Genomic DNA, 23,027 nt, shown 5'->3' with positions numbered 1-23,027 from the left:
AAAGTTTCAAATATTTTTTATAACCCAACCCTGCTCTGTACTTCTCCACAACTTTGTCCCTGTCCTATTTGGAGAGCTCCTTGGTCTTCATGGTGCCGCTTGCTTGGTGGTGTGCCTTGCTTAGCGGTGTCGCAGACTCTGGGGCCTTTCAGAACAGTTGTATATATACTGAGATCATGTGACACTTAAATAAAGTCGACCTGTGTGCAATCTAACTAATTATGTGACTTCTGAAGGTAATTGGTTGCACTAGATCTTATTTAGGGGCTTCATAGCAAAGGGGTGAATATATACACTGCTCAAAAAAATTAAGGGAACACTTAAACAACACAATGTAACTCCAAGTCAATCACACTTTTGTGAAATCAAACTGTCCACTTAGGAAGCAACACTGATTGACAATAAATTTCACATGCTGTTGTGCAAATGGAATAGACAACAGGTGGAAATTATAGGCAAGTAGCAAGACACCCCCAATAAAGGAGTGATTCTGCAGGTGGGGACCACAGACCACTTCTCAGTTCCTATGCTTCCTGGCTGATGTTTTGGTCACTTTTGAATGCTGGCGGTGCTTTCACTCTAGTGGTAGCATGAGACGGAGTCTACAACCCACACAAGTGGCTCAGGTAGTGCAGCTCATCCAGGATGGCACATCAATGCGAACTGTGGCAAGAAGGTTTGCTGTGTCTGTCAGCGTAGTGTCCAGAGCATGGAGGCGCTACCAGGAGACAGGCCAGTACATCAGGGGACGTGGAGGAGGCCGTAGGAGGGCAACAACCCAGCAGCAGGACTGCTACCTCTGCCTTTTGCAAGGAGGAGCAGGAGAAGCACTCCCAGAGCCCTGCAAAATGACCTCCAGCAGGCCACAAATGTGCATGTGTCTGCTCAAACGGTCAGAAACAGACTCCATGAGGGTGGTATGAGGGCCCGACGTCCACAGGTGGGGGTTGTGCTTACAGCCCAACACCGTGCAGGACGTTTGGCATTTGCCAGAGAACACCATGATTGGCAAATTCGCCACTGGCGCCCTGTGCTCTTCACAGATGAAAGCAGGTTCACACTGAGCACGTGATAGACGTGACAGAGTCTGGAGACGCCGTGGAGAACATTCTGCTGCCTGCAACATCCTCCAGCATGACCGGTTTGGCGGTGGGTCAGTCATGGTGTGGGGTGGCATTTCTTTGGGAGCCGCACAGCCCTCCATGTGCTTGCCAGAGGTAGCCTGACTGCCATTAGGTACCGAGATGAGATCCTCAGACCCCTTGTGAGACCATATGCTGGTGCGGTTGGCCCTGGGTTCCTCCTAATACAAGACAATGCTAGACCTCATGTGGCTGGAGTGTGTCAGCAGTTCCTGCAAGAGGAAGGCATTGATGCTATGGACTGGCCCACCCGTTCCCCAGACCTGAATCCAATTGAGCACATCTGGGACATCATGTCTCGCTCCATCCACCAACGCCACGTTGCACCACAGACTGTCCAGGAGTTGGCGGATGCTTTAGTCCAGGTCTGGGAGGAGATCCCTCAGGAGACTATCCGCCACCTCATCAGGAGCATGCCCAGGCGTTGTAGGGAGGTCATACAGGCACGTGGTGGCCACACACACTACTGAGCCTCATTTTGACTTGTTTTAAGGACATTATATCAAAGTTGGATCAGCCTGTAGTGTGCTTTTCCACTTTAATTTTGACTGTGACTCCAAATCCAGACCTCCATGGGTTGATAAATTGGATTTCCATTGATTATTTTTGTGTGATTTTTTTTGTCAGCACATTCAACCATGTAAAGAAAAAAGTATTTAATAAGATAATTTCATTCATTCAGATCTAGGATGTGTTATTTTAGTGTTCCCTTTATTTTTTTGAGCAGTGTATATACAACTTTTCTGCTTTCCATCTTTTTGAATTTTTTGAAACAAGCAATTTTTTTAATTTTACTTCACCAATTTGGACTATTTTGTGAATGTCCATTACATGAAATCCAAATAAAAATCAATTTAAATTACAGGTTGTAATGCAACAAAATAGGAAAAATGCCAAGGGGGTGAATACTTTTGCAAGGCACTGTAAGGTATTTCTGTTTTTATTTTTATAAAGTAACAAAAAATTATGTTTTTGCTTTGTCATTGTGGGCTATTGTGTAGAATGATGAGGAAAACATTTTATTTAATCAATTTTAGAATAAGGCTGTAACATTTTTTGGGGGAAAGGTCAAGGGGTCTGAATACTTTCCAAATCCACTGTATGCAAAAATGTGCCTCTTGAATTTTTTCTAACATTATTACCTAGTAGCCTAGTCAAGGATGCATTAAGAAATATTGACACACTACAATTGTGACAGACCAAGTGGGAAAAAAGTATACCTTGAATTTAGAGGCTTAAAATATCCCTCTGGTGGCCAAGTTTACCTATTTTAAGAAATGCCATTGGTTGGTGTATATGAAGTCTAAGATCATTGATAGGCTGATGCAGAATTTGCTACAGGAAATAATCACCTGCCATCTGGTCAGGTTAGCATAGGGCTAAATGTGCCAGGTTATCTTGTGGGAACTATAGATCCAGCGTTGTATCATGTGCAACTACATCAACGATTTTAATTGGCTGATGCACATTTTGAGATGGAGAAAAAGTTTAAACGTAAACTTTGCAAGTATAAACCATTCAGGTGTTAAAGAACTGGGGAGATGGATGCCAGTTATTTACAACGTAATCTACTCACGTTTGCATATGTCGTTTCGTGGTTGATGCCATCTGCTTTACAAAGCCAATTACGCCTGCGCACTAGCACTCAGTGTGCACTGGAGAAAGCTCAAACAGCGATGGCCTCATCACGCCATCTGGAAGCATTGAATACATTGGATGAATATTAAACAGTGGAGGCTCCTCAGAGGAGGAAGGGGAGAACAATCCTCCTCAGTGAATTTCATTAAAAAATGTAATTGTAAAACATTAAAAAAGTTATCATTTTTAGATAAAACTATACAAAATATAATCACGTCAACAAATAATTGATTAAAACACTATTTTGCAAAGAGGCTCTACAGTAGCCTCAACAGCACTCTGTAGGGTAGCACCATGATGTTGCCGGAGGACAGCTAGCTTCCGTCCTCCTCTGTGTACATTGACTTCAATACAAAACTTAGGAGGCTCATGGGTCTCACCCCCTTCCATAGTCTTACACAGTAATTATGACATCTTCCGGAGGTTGTCTGACCCAATCAAAGGGTCAGAGTATTGATTAGTACTGAAAGCTACAGCTACAGCTAGCTAGCACTGCAGTGCATAAAATGTGTTGAGTAGTTGACTCAAAGAGAGAGAAAGACAATAGTTTAACAATTATGAACAACTTAATTTCTTCCAAAATGAAGAAGCAAGAGAGAAAGATTGTCTTTTTTCCCACTTTCAGTTTCACTTACATAGCTAGCAAATGCAGCTAGCTAATTTAGCCTACTGAAACACCCTGCGCAAACAGAAGGATGCTATGATAACTTGCTGTCTATGAATATCTAACACAACACTGGAACTCTTCCAAGTCAAGGTAAGCTTTTGGTTTGACAAATTTATTGCCGCCGGGTCCACTGGTGTAACTGCTTACTGACTGTACACTGCAATGTTACTGCATGATTGTAGCGGGTTTACTACGCGTTAGTCCGATTAGCTATGCTGACTATGACGTTACTTTAGCTAACATGGTGGCAATGATGTAGGCTGTGTGTAGTGGTTTGGCTTGGAAAGGTTTTTTCACCTGGTCACATACAGCTGATCTGTTGTACATTAAAGTCCACAAGCGAAGGGAAGAGGTGAGAGGAGGAGAACGCATAGATGCGAGAAGGAATACAATGTGCCTGCTATGAAAGTGAATTGTGTTTACACGTGATCAGGGGTATATTTATTCCGCTGATTCTGTTGAAAAACATTTCTGAAACGGAAGCAAACAGGACAAAACGGGGATAAACATACCTGAATTTGTCCAATAGAAACTGTCGTTTGCAATTGTTGGACTAATGGTTACACCCTAGATCAGCTAGATGCAGGCAAGAGTGTGCAAGGTGGTATTGAATGTCACTGTCTGTCCACGGGTCACCGTCTGTCACCTCAAATTTGTCTCTCGACCTGTGTTGTAAACTTTCATTCATAGGCTAGGTTGTAGCAACTTCATCATGGGAATAGGGAAAATTTGAGTATTGTGTAGTAGCCTAAATCTATCTCTGTTACATTGAACTGGGTGAATGGAATATGAATGACAGTCATCCAATACGCTGTAATAGAAATAAGGCCATGCTCATGAAAAAAAAAATGTGTCCTCCCTCATCTTAAACGCCACTGATATTAAATGTTACTATCTTCGGCTGTGAGTGATGCCGAAATAATCGGCCTCGAAAGACAATTACTGTAAAAAAAAACAAAAAAAAACAATGCATAAGCACAAAGTTGATAACGAATGTGTCTTTTTAGGAATTTTCTAATTGGACTTCGATATGGGGCCATCTTTGGGAATTTTCCTTTTGGGCTCAGCTTCAGCTAAACTGCAGTACCGAAAGTTCCCTCTGAGCACAGGGGAAAGGGTGCTTCCAGACTGGAACCCTGGCCCCCTGGTATGGACCCTACATGTGTCATCAAGTATGGCTGCCACATCCTCGAATGCATAGTCTTCATGGTCATCATCTTTGTCTTTGGAAAATTTGGTCACACGTTTTGGGTATAGTTCAGATAGTCCATGTAGATAATTGACAGATGATCATACTATCAACAAACTGTCTGTTGACTGTTTGCTGAGGTTACGGTGGGGGTTAGGTTTAGAATAAGGGTAAGTGTTAGGGTTAAGGTTATGGTAAGGATTAAGTTTAGGGTTAGGGATAAGGGTTACGGTTAGGGATAAGGTTAGTAGATTATCTGTAGATGCTCTGCAGACTGACTATCCAAATAAAGTGTTACCGAAAATTCTTTGACCGCCTTCACAAAGTTGCTGCCATTATCTCAAATCAAATGAAATTTGATTTGTCACATGCTTCGTAAACAACAGGTTCAGACTAACAGTGAACTGCTTACTTTCAGCCCTTTCCCAACAATGCAGAGAGGAAAAGTGAAATAATAGAAGAATAATAACAAGGAATAAATTACTTTATGTTGAATATTGTAGATCACATGAATCTCCTGAATCTTTTCTTCTTTGAGCTCATAAATCTGCCGGACCCAGATTCTGGCATAGGCCAGTGCAACAGACTTCTCCTCTATCCAGTGTACCTATAGCTCTGGTGTACAGGAAATAGGTGGGTGGGAGATTACATAATGCCGTGTCTATAAGAACACAAGGAGAGAGCATAGCCTTTGACCTTTCATTTGAAGTTTTTTTCTTCATCTTGTGTAGGCTTCAATGATGAAATATGTTTTTTCTAGGTATAGAACAGAAAACAATAAAGGCAAAGTGAAAAAGGATTCACAGTCCTGTGCTACTCATTAGCATATTTGTTTTTACATTATCAATAAAAATAAAAACAGCAAACAATACAAATCTAGGCTACTTAACATTAACAGGATTAGGTTCGCTGCCACACACCACATTTGTATGCTACTCACTTTCAGTATACTCATCTGGAGCATTCCATTTTCTGAGTTGGTGAAAAAGTTTCTATGATGTGCTGTTCAATTGTGTCCATACACTGAGTACACCAAACATTATGAACACCTTCCTAATATTGAGTTGCGGGCTACAACTTTTTTTACACACAGATTAGAACGTTTAGCTTAAAATGTTGATAAACTATTAGGCTATTTCTTCACATTATAAGCGCAGCAATGCGACATGGCATTAGGCTATAAGCGGGAATGTTCCATTAGCGGAAAACACCATTATCAAAAGTGACTTCGAATGTGATTTTGCACATAACGCTTTTATTATAAAGGTGCATTTTTATTGTGAAAAGGATCTTCCCCAATCTTGAAACTCACGCGCTGCTAATGTATGCCAGATAGGCTCTACAGTCTACAACCATTGTAAAGCGTATTAATGTGCTCAATTTTAAGATGTTTTTGGGCCACTTTAGTTGTGATAGAAACCTTATCAAAACATATAGGCTTATGGGCAATGCTACATGAGTTGTGCGACTATGATTCGAAAAAGTCATGAAAAAAAGGCTGTTTCTTATGCTGGGCATCATTCACAAGTGATAGTATATAATTCACAAGTGATACAGTGGGTGTCACGCCCTGACCCGAGAGAGTCGTTTTTCTCTGTTTGGTTAGGTCAGGGTGTGACATGGGGTTGGCATTCTATGTGTAGTATGTCTATGTTATTTTTGTATTTCTTTATTTTGGGCAGAGTATGGTTCCTAATCAGAGGCAGCTGTCTATCGTTGTCTCTGATTAGGAATCATACTTAGGCAGCCTGTTCCCCACCTGTGTTTGTGGGTTATTATTATTTCTGTGTGTGTACGCCACAGTTGCGTTACGTTTCTTGCTGTTTACCTGTTTTTTGTTTTGGTTCAGTTTTCTTCAATAAAGATGTGGAATGACCGGCACAATGTGCCTTGGCTCCTTTATGACAGGGAATTTGAAGATTCAGAGCGTGACAGAATAACCCACCACAAGAAGGCCAAGCAGCGTGCGCTGACTGGGAAGACGAGCTGGACCGGGGAGAATCAACGACAGAAGCCCAAGAGGCAGCGGCAAAAAAATGTTTTGGGGGGGCACATGGGCAGATTGGCGAGGTCGGGGTTGAGACCTGAGCCAACTCCCCGTGCTTACCGTGGTGAGCGAGTGACCGAGCAAGCACCATATTATGTGGTGAGGCACACTGTGTCGCCGGTGCGCACTCACAACCCGGTGCGCTCGGTGCAAGCTCCTCACAGTTGCCATGCTAGAGTTGGCCGTCAGCCAGGAAGAAGTGCGCCGGCTCAGCGTATCTGGTCTCCAGTGCATCTCTACGGCCCAGGTTATCCTGCGCCTGCTCTACGCGTGGTACCCCCGTTCACCAGCGCAGCACAGTTCGTCCTGTGCCAGCGTCCCGCCCTTGCTGGGCTACAGTGACCATCCAGCCAGGACGGGATGTGCCAGCCTCCGGTGCGCCTCCACGGCCCAGTGTGCCCTGTGCCTGCTCTGCGCACCCAGTCTCCTGTGCGTCTCCCCAGTCTGGTGAGACCGGTTCCAGATCCCCATATGAAGCCTCCAGTGAAGATCAATGGTTCGAAGCCTCCAGTGATAATCCATGGCACGAAGCCTCCAGTGATGATCAATGGTCCGAAGCCTCCAGTGATGATCCATGGCACGAAGCCTACAGTGATGATCCATGGCCCGGAGCCTGTAAGGATGATCCTTGGCACGAAACCTCCAGTGATGATCAATGGTCCGAAGCCTCCAGTGATAATCCATGGCACGAAGCCTCCAGTGATGATCAATGGTCTTATGCCTCCAGTGATGATCCATGGCCCGGAGCCTGTAGGGATGATCCATGGCACGAAGCCTTCAGTGATGATCCATGGCCCGGAGCCTGTAGGGATGATCCATGGCACGAAGCCTCCAGTGATGATCCATGGCCCGGAGCCTGTAGGGATGATCCATGGCACAAAGCCTCCAGTGATGATCCATGGCCCAGAGCCTGTAGGGATGATCCATGGCACGAAGCCTCCAGTGATATTCCATGGCCCGGAGCCTCCAGTGATGATCCATGGCACAAAGCATCCAGTGATGACCCATGGCGCGGAACCAGTAGAGATGATCCATGGCACAGAGCCTGCAGCAAAGGTCCCCAGTTCAGAACCTACAGAGACGCTCCCCAGTCCGGAGCCTCCAGCGACGCTCCTCAGTCCGGAGCCTCCAGCGACGCTCCTCAGCCCGGAACCTCCAGCAACGCTCCCCAGCCCGGAGCCTCCAGCGACGCTCCTCAGCCCGGAGCCTCCAGCGACGCTCCTCAGCCCGGAGCCTCCAGCGACGCTCCTCAGCCCGGAGCCTCCAGCGACGGTTCGCAGCCCGGAGCCTCCAGCGACGGTCCGCAGCCCCGAGTCTCCAGCGACGGTCCGCAGCCCCGAGTCTTCAGCGGCGGCCTGCAGCCCAGAGTCTTCAGTGCTGATCCACGATCTGGTTCCTCCGGCGACACATAAGCGCGGGGGGGGGGCTATGCCCCGAACCAGAGCCGCCACCATGAGTAGATGCCCACCCGGACCCTCCCCTATAGGTTCAGGTTTGTGGCCGGGAGTCCGCACCTTTGGGGGGGGTACTGTCTCGCCCTGACCCGAGAGAGTCGTTTTTCTCTGTTTGGTTAGGTCAGGGTGTGACATGGGGTGGGCATTCTATGTGTTGTATGTCTATGTTGTTTTTGAATTTCTTTGTTTTGGGCCGAGTATGGTTCCTAATCAGAGGCAACTGTCTATCGTTGTCTCTGATTAGGAATCATACTTAGGCAGCCTGTTCCCCACCTGTGTTTGTGGGTTAAAAATACATTTCATCACTGCACTTAAATAAAGTATGGAGGATGCTTTTCCTGTGATTCCTTTCCATGCCAGGCAGGTAGGCTATGCTCCTGTTGTAAAGATAAGCAATGTGCTTAATATTAGGAAAGTTGAGAAATAAATATACTGTAGGATGGGATCGTAGTCTTTTTAATAGAGGTCATCACTCTGTTTTCTCACGAAATTGCATACCCTATAGAAATGTTGCGCAACATGAGCTCATGGGCTCTCATGAAGTGTTTGATTGGATTTTCAATTACATTTGCATTGATTTCAGAGGGAAAATAGAGTGCTGAGTACCAGACAGTTAGCAAGTTTGGTAGGCTTCTAATGACCATCAGCCGCATCAGAGCTTGGAGAAGCCTAATTACCGTGACTAAACGGTCACATGGAATTTGACTGCCTTCATGACTCGTGACTGCCAGGGTGTGGCGGTTATACGGTCACAGCAACAGCCCTTGTTGCAGCCCCCCCTTTTGTCAGGGCATGGACTCTACAAGGTATCAAAAGTTTTCCAAAGGGTTTTTGGCCCATGTTGACTCCAATGCTTCTCACAGTTGTGTCAAGTTGGCTGAATATCATTTGGGTGGTGGACCATTCTTTATACACACGGGAAACTGTGGAGAGTGAAAAACCCAGCAGCATTGCAGTTCTTGACACAAACTGTCTGCTAAATATTTGTTCTTTACTTAAACATCTGCTAAATATGTGTATGAGACCAATAACATTTTATTTGTTTAATATGACCTGGTCGCCTGGCACCTATTACCATACTCTGTTGTACTCTTTTATCTTGCCCATTCACCCTTGCCCATTCACCCTTTATGGCACACATACACAATCTTTGTTTCAATCGTCTCAAGGCTTAAAAGTTCTTCTTTAACCTGTCTCCTCCCCTTCATCTACACTGATTGAAGTGGATTTAACAAGTGACATCAATAAGGTATCATAGCTTTCACTTGGATTCACCTGTTCAGTCTATGTCAGGAAAAGTGCAGGTGTTCTTAATGTTTTGTGTACTCAGTGTATATCAGCTGTCGTGCAAACGACTCTTCTTTATCAAGCTTTGCCATAAGGTTCTCCTTCATTTTGGAGTACGTCTTCTAGTCAAACATGTATTTCATCATATGGGATTCTTCCCTCCACGTAAGCCCTCCACCAGCTTCTTGAATGCAGGATGTTCCAATACAGAAAATGATTGGACATCCTCCTCAAAGGAATGTAAGACCAATTGGTCCATGTTCGACTGAGATGTACAATGAATCCGATTTTCCAGGGTAATGTCTAGCGTAATGTTAGCTAGCAGACCTGGACCTGCTAGAAAACAGGGAGTGAACATTAGCTAGTTAGCTAGCTCACTAGTTGGCAATTGAGCTTGTTTCCTGTTGTAGCATGCCCATCTAGATTGTAGGCTGCCTAGCTAGCCGGCTATCAAACAAAAACACAGCCAGCTAGCTATAGCAAGCTTACGTCAGCTAATTTAAACATTTTGCTAATTTTAGTTTGCTAGCTAGTTAGTTTGTGAACCCATTGTTGTGGCCTGACTATCTTGTAGCCTGCTGGTACCAAACAGAGCCAAATAGCTAACAACAACAACACAGATTAATGGGTGGCACCGACAGAGATGGTCGCCTCGCTTTGCTTTGCGTTCTTAGGATGCAGTATTTCGTTTTTTTATGTATTATTTCTTACACTGTTACCCCAGGAAATCTTAAGTCTTATAACAATGATCCGGGAATAAATATTGGATATAAGAACAACATCAACTTACCAACATTGCGACCAGGAATATGACTTTCCCGAAGTGGATCCTCTGTTTGGACCAGCACCCAGGACAATGGATCGGATCTCAGTAGGTGACCAAAAACAATGGAGCCGCAGAAGGGGCAGACGGAGCGGTCTTCTGGTCAGGCTCCGTAGACGGGCACATCGCTCACTGCTCCCGAGTATACTACTCGCCAATGTCCAGACTCTTGACAACAAGGTAGACGAAATTCAAGCAAGGGTTGCCTTCCAGAGAGACATCAGAGATTGTAACATTCTCTGTTTCACGGAAACATGGCTCACTCGGGATACGTTATCAGAGTCGGTACAGCCACCTGGTTTCTTCACGCATCGCGCCGACAGAAACAAACATCTCTCTGGTAAGAAGAAGGGCGGGAGTGTATGCCTTATGATTAACGAGTTGTGGTGTGATCATAACAACATACAGGAACTCGAGTCCTTTTGTTCACCTGACCTAGAATTCCTTATAATCAAATGCCGACCGCATTATCTACCAAGAGAATTCTCTTTGATTATAATCACAGCCGTGTATATCCCCCCCCCGCAAGCAGACACCTCAACGGCCCTGAAAGAACTTCATTGGACTCTATGTAAACTGGGAACCACATATCCTGAGGCTGCATTTTTTGTAGCTGGGGATTTTAACTAAGCTAATCTGAAAACACGGCTCCCAAAAAATGTTATCAGCATATTGAATGCGTGACCCGGGAAGACAGCATTCTGGATCATTGTTACTCAAACTTCCGCGACGCATACAAAGCTCTCCCTTGCCCTCCAAAGCTGACCACGACTCTATTTGGTTGCTCCCAGCCTATAGACATAAACTAAAACAGGAAACGCCCGTGCTCAGGGCTGTTCAATGCTGGTCCGACCAATCTGATTCCACGCTTCAAGATTGCTTCGATCACGTGGACTGGGATATGTTCCGGATAGCCTCAGACAACAACATTGATGTATACATTGATTCGGTGAGCGAGTTTATTAGCAAGTACATCGGTGATGTTGTACCCACAGTGACTATTTAAACCTTCCCCAACCAGAAACCGTGGATTGATGGCAGCATTCGCGCAAAACTGAAAGCGCGAACCACTGCTTTTAATCATGGCAAGGCGTCCGGAAACATGACCGATAACAAACAGTGTAGCCATTCCCTCCGCAAGGCAATCAAACAAGCTAAGCATCAGTATAGAGACAAAGTAGAGTCGCTATTCAACGGCTCAGACACGAGACGTATGTGGCAGGGTCTACAGTCAATCACAGAATACAAAAACAAAACCAACCCTGTTGCGGACTCGGACGTCTTGCTCCCAGACAAAGTAAACAACTTCTTTGCTCGCTTTGAGGACAATACAGTGCCACTGACACAGCCTGCTACCAAAACCTGCCGGCTCTCCTTCACCGCAGCCAAAGTGAGTAAAAAATTAAAACGTGGTAACTCTCTCAAGGCTGCCGGCCCAGATGGCATCTAGCCGCGTCCTCAGAGCATGCGCAGACCAGCTGGCTGGTGTGTTTACGGACATATTTAATCTATTCCTATCTGCTGTTCCCACATGCTTCAAGAGGGCCACCATTGTTCCTGTTCCCAAGAAAGCTAAGGTAACTGAGCTAAATGACTATTGCCCCGTAGCACTCACTTCCATCATCATGAAGTGCTTTGAGAGACTAGTCAAGGATCATATCACCTCCACCCCACTCCAATTTGCTTACCGCCCCAATAGGTCCACAGACGACGCAATCGCAATCACAGTGCACACTGCCCTACCCCACCTGGACAAGAGGAATACCTATGTAAGAATGCTGTTCATCAATTACAGCTCATCATTTAACACCATTGTACCCTCCAAACTCGTCATTAAGCTCGAGACCCTGGGTCTCGACCCCACCCTGTGCAACTGGGTCCTGGACTTTCTGACGGGCGGCCCCCAGGTGGTGAGGGTTGGAAACAACATCTCCACCCCTCTGATCCTGAACACTGGGTCCCCATAAGGGTGCGTTCTCAGCCCTCTCTTGTACTCCCTGTTCACCAATGACTGCATGGCCATGCACGCCTCCAACTCAACCTTCAAGTTTGCAGACAACACTACAGTGGTAGGCTTGATTACCAACAACGTCGAGACGGCCTACAGGGAGGAGGTGAGGGACCTCAGAGTGTAGTGTCAGGAAAATAACCTCACACTCAACGTCAACAAAACAAAGGAGATGATCGTGGACTTCAGGAAACAGCAGAAGGAGCACCCCCTATCCACATCGACGGGACAGTAGTGGAGAAGGTAGAAAGTTTTTAGTTCGTCGGCGTACACATCACTGACAAACTGAAATGGTCCACCCACACAGACAGCGTGGTGAAGAATGCGCAACAGTGCCTCTTCATCCTCAGTAGGCTGAAGAAATTTGGCTTGTCACCGAAAACACTCACAAACTTTTACAGATGCACAATCGAGAGCATCCTGTTGGGCTGTATCCCCGCCTGGTACTGCAACTGCTCCGCCCACAACCGTAAGGCTCTCCAGAGTGTACTGAGGTCTGCACAACACATCACTGGGGGCAAAGTACCTGCCCTCCAGGACACCTACACCACCCGATGTCACAGGAAGGCCAAAAAGATCGTCACGGACAACAACCACCCGAGCCACTGCCTCTTCACCCCGCTATCATCCAGAAGGCGAGGTCAGTACAGGTGCATCAAAGCTGGGGCCGAGAGACTGAAAAACAGCTTCTATTTCAAGGCTATCAGACTGTTAAAACAGCCATCACTAACATTGAGTGGCTGCTGCCAACGTACTCACTCAAATCTCTAGACACTTTAATAATTAAAAATTGGATGTAATAAATGTGTCACTTTAAACAATGCCACTTTATATAATGTTTACATACCCTACATTACTCATCTCATATGTATATACTGTACTCTATACCATCTACTGCATCTTGCCTATGCTGCACAGCCATCGCTGTGCAGTGTGTATAAGGTAGTTGCTGTGAAATTGTTAGATTACTTGTTAGATATTACTGCATGGTCGGAACTAGAAGCACTTCGCTACACTCGCATTAACATCTGCTAACCATGTGTATGTGACCAATAAAATTTGATTTGATATATTTCACAACAAACAGCAGTCAAGCTCAGGATCCAGGTAACTAGAGTTATCTAGCTAGCTAGAAAGCTAAAGTTTCTGTAAGCCTGTGATGTCTGTGTCAAATTGTACCAAAACAACTAGCCAGCCAGCTACTCAAATACAGTAGCAAGTGAGCCTAATAACATTTAGTTTACTTTTATGAAAATCTCTGCTGGAGTTAGATGGCTGGCCACATGCAAGCCAATACCAGCTACGTAATCATTTTAACGTTTGATAACTTCATTGGATACATGCAAACTCACTGCCCAGTGTTTTTTTTCTTCAGATTGGACGTGCAGTCCTTTGAAGTTGATAAGTAGTTCAGTTTTGGCAAGCATAGCTTGCATTGCACCAGTACCCTTACAAAAATTAATTTGTTGCAGCAAACTTCCAACTAGTTGAGGCAGATTTGCTGCAAACTAAATGGTGTGCCAAAAAATGTTGCCAGAAGTTTGCAAATGTTTCCCACTAGTGGTGAATCTGTGGCAACAATATTTATTGCCACTAATGGCAAACAGTTTACCAGAAGCTATATGATTTTTAAGACCAGTAACCACTGATGATCAATCAGGGGGATTAGAAAAATCTGTTGGAAAATGGAAACCAAGCTATCTAGCTAGCTACCTACCAAAGTTGTCCGGTGAGTGTTTAACTTATTAATTAAACTTCCTAATAAACTTTAACAGTTTATAAGCTAAATGATGCCCAGTTAACAATATCATGTTTCATGGGATAGAGTGAAACACATTTTGTTGATACCAGTTTCAATCTGACTGGCTAGCGCTTAGCTAGCTAAAGTTAGCTATAATATTTTTGCAAATTCATGTGACAGGTAGCTAGCTAACTAATGATTTGCCTAAACACATATTTTTGGGTGAATATGCTGCTGTATTTCAAAACCATATGCATGTCAATTCACTAGTGTCACAATTCAGTAGCATGTTAGCTAGCACAACAGCTAAAGTAGCAACAATATGAGTTAATTTGACATCTAAGCAAAACTTTACTTTTGCAGATGGATACCCTTCCCCTACCCGTGGTGTTGGAAGAGGCTGGGAGGAGGATGGATCAACACCCTGCAAATATATTTATTATGCAATCACTCATAACACATTTTATGTGTATCATCTTCAAGATTGATAAGGTAAGCAAATTCATGTATTATTCTCATAAATGTAGCCCATACATTCATTTTTTGCAACAATTAGATCTTTCATTGCTTTAAGCTAGTAGTTGTTAGCTCATCTTGATCATGTTGTTCCTTCTCTCTTTCTAGAACCAATCAGTTACAAGGCAAAAAATCTGATTGAGGCCTTCAATCACACCGAGGACAGAAGAATCTGTGTGCACCAGGTAGGTCAAGGCTTCCTGCATGCATGGCTTTGATATGCAGGTTACACATAAAAGAATGCTGGTTTGTTTGCATGACCCAATTACTGGGTTGCATGCATTGGGTCAATAGTTGGGTTGGTTTATGTAAAAACACCCACCACCAGTGTGTGAAATCTACCAGAACGTGAGCAAGTGTCGAGGCGTGGCAACTTGAAAGTCTTCTAGTGCGACTTAATGTCTGACTGAGTGATATTATTTTGAAAAACTAAATGTGTTTTGGCTAACTGAAAACCATTAAAAACGATAAGTAACACATTTTTACAAATAATGAATTTGATGGTCATTCAGGTTAAATAGGTTGTCTTATCATAATTAGGTAGCTAGCTAATGTTAGCTTACAACCGTTAGCTAGCTAGTCATTTTATGTGCTAATATCTCTGGCTGTGGTAATGTTAGGTAGCTAGCTAAGGTTAGCCTTGTGACCATGCTCGCCACACTAGCTTACTGGAGTGTTGTCGCGGAATATAGCTAAATGAACAGTTTTTGAAGATGTTTGCTAGCTAACCATGTCAGTGTCTGTAACGGTAGTCAGCTAGAGTGAGCTAGCTACTTACCTTAGCTAGCTAAGCTTGACCCTTCTGCTGGACTGTGTCGGACACTGTTTCCCTTGTTAGCTAACGTTAGCTAAATTAACTGGTTAGCTAAATTACCATAGCTAGATTTTACTTATTCTCCTTCTTGGTTAATTTAACCAAAATATTTGGCATGCTTATCTCATGCTTGCATGGTGATAAAATTGAGTTATCTAGCATTAGCTAGCGTTACTGTATGGGTTTTCAATGTTTTCTGACAGTCAGAGGAGGATGGATGCAAATTCTTTCAGCTAGCTTACGTTATAATTTACCTTAAATTTGATGTAGCCAAGTTAGTATAGCTACTGTAGCTAGCTATGTTTCTAACATGTATTTATTTATGTACTTAAATGCAGAGGTCAAGGCCAATGGACAGCTGTGTAAAGGGTATGCTGAATGAGTGGAACCTAGCCTCTTCTATTCCAAAGTTTTAGGGTAAGTAAAAATTCCTTTTTGAGAGTGAAGGGAGAAAGCTTTGGGGGTGGGAAAAACATTGATTTTCATTGACCCTGTGTAAAACAGCATTTACGGTTCCACATTGTCATCATGGGTGCACCTCAGCCACGCTCAAGGTCCTAAACGACATCATAACCGCCATCGATAAGAGACATTACTGTGCAACCGTATTCATCGACTTGGCCAAGGCTTTCAACTCTGTCAATCACCACATTCTTATTGGCAGACTCGACAGCCTTGGTTTCTCAAATGATTGCCTCGCCTGGTTTACCAACTACTTCTCTGATAGAGTTCAGTGTGTCAGATCGGAGGGCCTGTTGTCCGGACCTCTGGCAGTCTCAATGGGTGTGCCACAGGGTTCAATTCTCGGGCCAACTCTCTTCTCTGTATACATCAATGATGTTGCTCTTGCTGCTGGTGATTATCTGGTCCACCTCTACGCAGACGACACCATTCTGTATACTTCTGGCCCCTCTTTGGACACTGTGTTAACTAACCTCCAGACAAGCTTCAATGCCATACAACTCTCCTTCCATGGCCTACAACTGCTCTTAAACGCAGGTAAAACTAAATGCATGCTATTCAATCGATCACAGCCCGAACCTGCTCGCCCGTCCAGCATCACTACTCTGGACGGCTCTGACTTAGAATACGTGGACAACTAAAAATACCTGGGTGTCTGGTTAGACTGTAAACTCTCCTTCCAGACTAACATTAAGCATCTCCAATCCAAAATTAAATCTAGAATCGGCTTCCTATATCACAACAAAGCATCCTTCACTCATGCTGCCAAACACACCCTCGTAAAACTGACCATCCTACCGATCCTCGACTTTGGTGATGTCATCTATAAAATAGCCTCCAACACTACTCAACAAACTGGATGCAGTCTATCACAGTGCCATCCATTTTGTCACCAAAGCCCCATACACTACCCACCACTGCGACCTGTACGCTCTCGTTGGTTGGCCCTCGCTTCATACTCGTCGCCAAACCCACTGGCTACAGGTTATCTACAAGTCTCTGCTAGATAAAACCCCGCCTTATCTCAGCTCACTCGTAGCATGCGCTCCAGCAGGTATATCTCACTGGTCACCCCCAATGCCAATTCCCCCTTTGGCCTCCTTTCCTTCCAGTTCTCTGCTGCCAATGACTGGAACGAACTGCAAAAATCTCTGAAGCTGGAGACTCATATCTCCCTCACTAGCTTTAAGCACCAGCTGTCAGAGCAGCTCACAGATCACTGCACCTGTACATAGCCCATCTGTAAACAGCCCATCTATCTACCTACCTTATCCCCATACTGTATTTATTTATTTATCTTGCTCCTTTGCACCCCAGTATCTCTACTTGTACATTCATCTTCTGCACATCTAGTGTGTCTTCCAGTGTTTAATTGCTATATTGTAATTACTTCGCCACCATGGTCTATTTATTGCCTTAACTTACCTCATTTGCACTCACTGTATATAGACTTTTTGTTTTCTTTTGTTCTACTGTATTATTGACTATATGTTTTGTTTATTCCATGTGTAACTCTGTGTTGTTGTATGTGTCGAATTGCTACACTTTATCTTGGCCAGGTCGCAGTTGCAAATGAGAACTTGTTCTCAACTAGCCTACCTGGTTAAATAAAGTTGAAATAAATAAAAAATAATCGATAACCAATAGTACAACCTTAATGGAAACTTGAAAGATCTAACTTCACCAGAGCCTCTTAGAACCATGCATCCACTTTGGGACTAGATACATTACATGCACAGCTACCATAAATAGTCTGGCCTTCATTTTACCATACTTGCTTTATTGGTCATTTGCTCATATATTCTGTCACAGTGACCAAGTTAACATACAGCACACATCACAGGCTGTGTGCAGATCTTGGCACAAGTGCCTTGCTCAAGGGCACAACATCAGTAGGTAATATACAGAGATATTGTAGCTGGTAAAACCTTTGGCTGCCGGATTAATCACTCAGGTAGGGGTTCGAACCGATAACTCCCTTGCCTTTGTTCAACCATTTGACCGGTCTTATCAACCCATCCCTCCGCAAAGTACAGTGGGGGAAAAAAGTATTTGATCCCCTGCTGATTTTGTACATTTGCCCACTTACAAAGAAATGATCAGTCTATAATTTTAATAGTAGGTTTATTTGAACAGTGAGAGACAGAATAACAACAAAAAAATCCAGAAAAACGCATGTCAAAAATGTTATAAAAGGATTTGCATTTTAATGAGGGAAATAAGTATTTGACCCCTCTGCAAAACATGACTTATTACTTGGTGGCAAAACCCTTGTTGGCAATCACAGAGGTCAGACGTTTCTTGTAGTTGGCCACCAGGTTTGCACACATCTCAGGAGGGATTTTGTCCCACTCCTCTTTGCAGATCTTCTCCAAGTCATTAAGGTTTCGAGGCTGACGTTTGGCAACTCGAACCTTTAGCTCCCTCCACAGATTTTCTATGGGATTAAGGTGTGGAGACTGGCTAGGCCACTCCAGGACCTTAATGTGCTTCTTCTTGAGCCACTCCTTTGTTGCCTTGGCCGTGTGTTTTGGGTCATTGTCATGCTGGAATACCCATCCACAACCCATTTTCAATGCCCTGGCTGAGGGAAGGATGTTCTCAACCAACATTTGACAGTACAAGGCCCCGTCAAATGATGCGGTGAAGTTGTCCTGTCCCCTTAGCAGAAAAACACCCCTAAAGCATAATGTTTCCACCTCCATGTTTGACAGTGGAGATGGTGTTCTTGGGGTCATAGGCAGCATTCCTCCTCCTCCAAACACGGCGAGTTGAGTTGATGCCAAAGAGCTCCATTTTGGTCTCATCTGACCACAACACTTTCACCAGTTGTCCTCTGAATCATTCAGATGTTCATTGGCAAACTTCAGACGGGCATGTATATGTATTCTTGAGCAGGGGGACCTTGCGGGCGCTGCAGAATTTCAGTCCTTCACGGCGTAGTGTGTTACCAATTGTTTCCTTGGTGACTATGGTCCCAGCCGCCTTGAAATCATTGACAAGATCCTCCCGTGTAGTTCTGGGCTGATTCCTCACCGTTCTCATGATCATTGCAATCCCACGAGGTGAGATCTTGCATGGAGCCCCAGGCCGAGGGGTATTGACAGTTCTTTTGTGTTTCTTCCATTTGCAAATAATCGCACCAAATGTTGTCACCTTCTCACCAAGCTGCTTGGCGATGGTCTTGTAGCCCATTCCAGCCTTGTGTAGGTCTACAATCTTGTCCCTGACATCCTTGGAGAGCTCTTTGGTCTTGGCCATAGTGGAGAGTTTGGAATCTGATTGATTGATTGCTTCTGTGGACAGGTGTCTTTTTTACAGGTAAACTCCCTTTAAGAGTGTGCTCCTAATCTCAGCTCGTTACCTGTATAAAAGACACCTTGGAGCCAGAAATCTTTCTGATTTGAGAGGGCGTCAAATACTTATTTCCCTCATTAAAATGCAAATCAATTTATAACATTTTTGACATGCGTTTTTCTCTATATTTTATTTATTCTGTCTCTCACTGTTCAAATAAACCTACCATTAAAATTATAGACTGATTCTTTCTTTATCAGTGGGCAAACGTACAAAATCAGCAGGGGATCAAATACTTTTTTCGCCCACTGTATGTAATTAGAAATGTGGGGGAAACTATCCCTTAAAATCTCCCCCTTAGCAGTTAAGCCTAGCGGTTAAGAGTGATGGGCCAGTAACCAAAAGGTCACTGTCTCGAATCCCCGAGCCAGCTAGGTGGAATAATCTGCCGTTCTGCCCTTGAGCAAGGCAGTTAACCCCCAACAACAACTGCTCCCCGGGCACCAAAGACGTGGATGTCGATTAAGGCAGCCCCCCTGCACCTTTCTGATTCAGAGGGGTTGGGTTAAATGCGGAAGACACATTTCAGCTGAATGCATTCAGTTGTGCAACAAACTAGGTATTCCCTTCCCCCTTCATATTACAACACTAATATGATCTTAATTAAAGCAGTATTTATAGCTCTGTTAAATTGACTTTCAGTTTGTTTTAATGCATTTGTGCCTGCTTTTTGCTTACTGTATGGTATATGCTGTTTTGCCTTTAGTTCAACTACTGTTGCACATAAATCTTTCCATATTTGTATGGTTAATATACTGTATAATGCAATTTTTTGTTTAGCTGGGCTGAAGCGCGTTACGCTTTCAATCTATCACAACAATTTATTTGAAATACAAATGTTACATTTTGGGAATTGTGAAAAGTGCTTAATGAAAAAAATACAATCATTACTTAAGTAATGACAGTCATTTGTCCATGTATTTAGTAGAGTGACCTTCAAATGTAACATTTTACAATTTGTTTTCTGTGTAACAATGTTTTGACTCAACCCAAACGTTATTGTATGGCAAAACAACATGATGTGTGTGTGTGTGCTGTCACCTAAAATAGCCTAAAATAGCTGAAGTCTGTCTGTAACTGTGAATGTGAATATCTGTTGATTTGCTTTGGCATTGTCTGATAGACATGATCTGTGTTAATACTACTGAAGACAGACACTGTCACATGCACACATGCTTTGTTTTTATAAAATCAACAATATATAAGCAACATTGAAATTAGGATTACACTGAAAATAACCCAAGGATTACATTAAAAGAAATACCCATCTGCTGGGTCAATACCCCAAACCAATGTGCTGGGTTTATGTCACAACCCAACACCGCTGGGTTGAATTAACCCAATGCCATGTCTTTCCAATATTGACCCACCGCTGGGTTGTAGAAATGACCCAAATTGGGTTATTTTTAACCCAGCATTTTTTTTTAGAGTGTAACAGTAATTCATTTAGGAAAAATAATATGAATTGCCAAATTAAGCATAACTTAATCCCTACCTTTTTAAGATGCCAAAATACAAAGTTTTCAGTAATTTTCTTCAGTATCCTAATTTATTTTTGTGCTTTCTGATCGTTTCAGTGCAAGCATTCATCAAGCTTTGGACGAAGGACTTCCAAACGGCGCCGCCATCTCCAAAGTTCACTCAATCTGCAATAGTAATACACTGGGTTTGATTTCATTTTTGTTTTTAATTATTTACATTTGATTAATTATCTTTTAAACTTCCATTGGTTGAAATCTATTGCTCAGTTATCACTTGGCTCATGTAAATAATTCTGTAGTTGCCCCTTGTCATGGAATATCTAATCAAAGGGAAGAGAGACTGCAGATTATTTGAAACAACACTTTATCATAAGACTTTCAAAAATGGAGAATCAACTACCCACTCAACAGTGCATAGTTGCAAAGCTCAACGAACAGTGCCGGTTCAATGCTTATATAGAGAAAATACATACAACCCCTTTCTGTATACGTGGCAGTCAACAGATAGTGTGTAAAATGTAACTCGTTGTCTGTGTAAACTTAAGATAGAACAAGGTTGATAGCCCGAGGGCTCAACCGTCTAACTGCATTCACAACAACAAACACTATATTGTACTCTTTTCTGCAAGATTCCATACATGTAACTTTCTGTAGATAGTAAACCCACAGGATTTTACATGCTGCAGTCGCACCCAAACATCTCTTAGCTGTAAGCCCAGTCTTATGACTAAGTCACATCAAGACAAGTTTGTATCAGGTTAGAAAAAACACAGCATATACAGTAACAATAGACTGTTCTTTAAGCAGTAAAACATGGGATAGCATGACTAATTATGGAATATTCCACGACACCCTTTAAACATCCTGAGATTTGGGAAATATCCAGTCTTTCCTCTTTTCTTCATTACCATGCTGATGATTTCAAGTTTTATTGGACGTATTTTTCTGTTAAGACATTGAATACATGTTGCTTAGTATATTTACTACATTTAATGTAAAAAAATAATGTATCTGAGAAGTAAGTTCATTTAAAGTTATGTGATTTGGTTTATGTAGATACAACATTTCTATGTTGTTAACACACAAAAACCTGATCTAATTTGCCTAGAATGTTCACCACAAGTTTCCCAGAATTGTTTGCCAGAAGTTCACAAGTGGTTGCAAATTTACCCCAACAGTTTACCAAAAATGTATTTGCATGTGAAAATATGAGCTTGCCGCAAATGAACCGCAACATTTTGCCACAAAAGTAATTTGCATGTGGAAATATTTGCGACATATTGGCCGAAGGTTTGCCACAACTGTACATTTTCCCCTTTTCCTCCTTGAACGTGAAAAGGTATCCATACTGCCAAACACGGAAAGTGTCCATTTTCATTTCAACTAGGTATCTACAAAGAAAGCCCTTTAAATGGAATACTACCATTAAAAATCAGTGCATTCAATGTGCGGCTGCTGATAGCAGCACGTTTATGGAGATGAGAACTCAGACAAATTCTTTAAAAAACAAAAAAACACAGGCAAGTTCACTTTTTTTACCAAATCTCTTTTTATTGTAAATTGATGTCACTTGGTTTTGAGAAACCACCAATAGACTACCTCACGCTCGTTCTGCAGTTGCAGGGGCACAGATAAAACATGATCTGCAACGTTATATTCTATTTTGTTGGACTCAAGCATTACTTTTCCGTATGCGAGCATGCACAGACTTCACCACAATTGGAACGAGAAAGCACACGCAAGCTCGCACATGGAAAGTAACACTCACGTCTAACAAAAATGGAATATAACGTTGCAGATACAATCAAAATGACACAGCCCATCAAAGAAAGTGTTACCTTCTGTTGCGTAGCCACCTGACCAGTTGTACTTCAATGGATTTTGTTAGACTTTTTGTTTGTTTTTCTTATTGACTTCCGCCTAGTGGAGACTTTTAGCCAAGGCCTTTGGTGTGGTTGGTGCCCTTTTCAGAGAGGCAGAGTAGGCTTTTAAATCCATGGTGGAAAAATACTGCTGGACTTTGTCCCATAGCAAGGAAGGGCAGTCAGTTAAGTGTCTCAGTGTGTGTGTGTGTGTGTGTGTGTGTGTGTGTGTGTGTGTGTGTGTGTGTGTGTGTGTGTGTGGGGTCTTGGTTTGTAGGTGGGGGAGGTATTGGTGAGTGGGTGGGGGGGGTCTTGGTGTGTGTGTGTTGGGGGGTCTTGGTGTGTGTGTGTGTGTGGGGTGGGGGGGTCTTGGTGTGTGTGTGGGTGGGTGGGGGGTCTTGGTATGTGTGTGTGTGGGTGGGGGGGTCTTGGTTTGTGGGTGGGGGAGGTATTGGTGAGTGGGTGGGGGGGGTCTTGGTGTATGTGTGTTGGGGGGCGGGTCTTGGTGTGTGTGTGTGGGTGGGCGGGTCTTGGTGTGT

The 23,027-nt window shown here is 43.4% G+C and overlaps 1 long non-coding RNA gene across 1 annotated transcript; it reads left to right on the top strand.

Annotated features, from left to right (window-relative positions):
* The first annotated feature begins 3,253 nt into the window (after positions 1-3,253).
* LOC106589710 (uncharacterized) lies at positions 3,254-22,701 on the top strand. The gene is made up of 5 exons (XR_001324891.2): positions 3,254-3,537; positions 14,360-14,488; positions 14,621-14,697; positions 15,665-15,743; positions 20,723-22,701. It is a non-coding gene; the product is annotated as an uncharacterized lncRNA (long non-coding RNA).
* The last annotated feature ends 326 nt before the right edge of the window (positions 22,702-23,027 follow it).

The sequence above is a fragment of the Salmo salar genome, chromosome ssa28 (assembly GCF_905237065.1).
Source record: "Salmo salar chromosome ssa28, Ssal_v3.1, whole genome shotgun sequence".
Classification (NCBI taxonomy): domain Eukaryota; kingdom Metazoa; phylum Chordata; class Actinopteri; order Salmoniformes; family Salmonidae; genus Salmo; species Salmo salar.
Note: the sequence above shows the minus strand (reverse complement) of the source record. Positions and strands in the feature narration are given on the sequence as shown.